Raw genomic sequence first — 2,408 nt, 5'->3', positions numbered from 1 at the left:
AAAAAAAAAAAAAAATCCTCTGATGATTTCTCATTCAGTCTCACCTTCATTTATTCATTCAAAAAATATAACCGCATGCCAGGGGCTGTTGCAGGTACTTTAGATGTAAGTAAACACCCCGCTGCCGGGCTCTGCCCAGGCGGCCCAGGCCCAGGCGGCTCCACCCGGGGACACGATTCCACCCGGCGCTGCTGCCGGGGTCGCGCGAGCCGAGCCAGAAGCCGCCGGAATAGCTGTAACTAAGGGCAGGAGGGACGGCGGCTGCGGACGGCTCCGGGGACTTGCCGCGACGCCTCGGTGGCTTCGGTTGCCGTCCCCCGCTCCCCAGGCAGCTGACCGGGACCTCGCCGACGGTCGCCCAGGCCGCCTCGGCCACCTCCGCCCCGCCACTCGCGCAGTGAGAGTCTTCGGTAGTTTTTAAATGCGGAGTCCGCGCAAGGCGGTCTGAACCGTGGACCTGGCGGCTGACCGGAGCCCGGGTCCTCGCGGATCCTCAGCGGGCCATGCTCGGTGCTTCGGAGCTGGGAACTTACGCTGAAATTTAAGCCGTCGGAGACCTGGGGGTGGGTGGACGTTAATGTTTCAGGTCGCGTGTTAGAACGTCTTTCCTAGTTTTCCTATCTGTAGTGGGCAAAAAATCGAAGAACAGAATTGAGAAGTGACCTATTTTTACTTTTCAAGGGGAAGTTGCCACCTTTTTTAAGTCACTGATGTGTGTGTGTGTGCATGCGTGTACAAACATGCATATCCAGTAGTGTTGTTGTTGTGTTTTGTTTGTACAGATGGGGTCTCACTCTGGCTCACACCAGAGTTCTCATGCTGGTCTTCTGCTGGTCTGCAGTGAGCCACCACGCCTGGCCAGTAGTGTTTTGCTTTTTTAAGACAAGTATCAGGCCACCACCTGTGGCTCAGTGACTAGGCACTGGCCCCATATACGGAGGGTGGCAGGTTTTAACCTGGGCCCTGAGCCAAAAAAACCTGCAAAAAAAGAGAAAGACAAGTATCAAAGCCTAAAGGCTTGATGTGATACCAAAGCCTTTTTAAAAAAGATTAAGATGTGACGTGAAACTGAAGAATTGACTTTAAAAAATTATTTTTCTGTAAAAAAGGCTATCTTATAAAATGGAGTCCTAAAATACATCTGATGGTAGATTTTAAGTCCTTAACGCTTTATTTTTGTTATAGTCAAAATAAAAGCATAAACTTGAACTTGATATTTATTATATTGCATTCATTGTTGAATTTACTCATGATTAGAAAATTGTTAAGACTAAAAGTAAATTGTTAATGATAAATGCTTGTGTTGTAGCCAGTAGGAAGCTCAGCTGAAAGAGTTTAGTAATCACTGCAAAACCCCAGCCTCCCTTTGTAAGGACTCCCCTTACCAGGTGTTGGCTCTTGTCAAATTCAGTTTGCATTAAGGACTTCCCCTCCCATACTGAAAGCCCCTTATAAGAAGTTTCCACCCCTGCTTCTAGGGGTTGAGAGACTTTGAGGTGTGAACTTGCTCTCAGCCTGGCCAATCAGTAAAGGTGGATTTGGACTCAGTGTGCTGGTGTTTCTCTATTCCACTTGCTTCTGGCATAACATTCAGAGGCCCCAGTGAGATTCGCCAGCTGGAGGGTCGGCCTCCCTGTGTAGCCCCCCAGAGAGGACAGGAATTATAGGGGAGGTGCCCCCTGGGACATTCCAGGGCATAGTAATTCCCTGAACTCCTCCTGAGGACTTCAGAGGGACTCCTTCCAACTCCTCATGCAAATTCAGGTCCTCCAACTTACTCTCCAGAGTAATTATCTGTGGTGTTTGTTTGAGTCTGTGGTGTTTATTTGAAATTGTTGGCTCAGCACCTGTGGCTCAAGTGGCTAAGGCGCCAGCCACATACACCTAAGGTGGTGGGTTCGAATCCAGCCCGTGCCCGCCAAACAACAATGACGGCTGCAACCAAAAAATAGCCGGGTGTTGTGATGGGCACCTGTGGTCCCAGCTACTTGGGAGGCAGAGGCAAGAGACTCGCTTGAGCCCAGGAGTTAGAGGTTGCTGTAAGCTGTGATGCCACAGCACTCTACCCAGGGGGATAGCTTGAGGCTCTGTCTCAAAAAAAAAAGAAAGGAAATTGTTTTTGGTTTAGAAGGGTCCTTAGGAACCTCTGAGGGGGGACCACTGCACAGGAGCCTCAGGGGTTGGCTCTGGCCTGCCAGAGACACTAGGACGCTAGAGCCATCTGAAAGCGAGTGCTTTGGTCTTTTTGGCCTTGGGGAAGTTTGGATGCAGAGGTACAGTTGAAAAGGGAGCCTCAGGTTGGCCCTGAGGACAGACCCATCAACCTGTAAGACAGGAGCCTCAGGGAACCTGGCCTGTGGGACTCTCAGAGACGTGTGTCAGTAGTGCAGCCCAACCCTAGAAACACC

Source organism: Otolemur garnettii, unplaced genomic scaffold (assembly GCF_000181295.1).
Source record: "Otolemur garnettii isolate 467f Iridium unplaced genomic scaffold, OtoGar3 scaffold00208, whole genome shotgun sequence".
Classification (NCBI taxonomy): domain Eukaryota; kingdom Metazoa; phylum Chordata; class Mammalia; order Primates; family Galagidae; genus Otolemur; species Otolemur garnettii.
The sequence above is the reverse complement of the archived record's forward strand: the minus strand, read 5'-3'. Positions refer to the sequence as shown.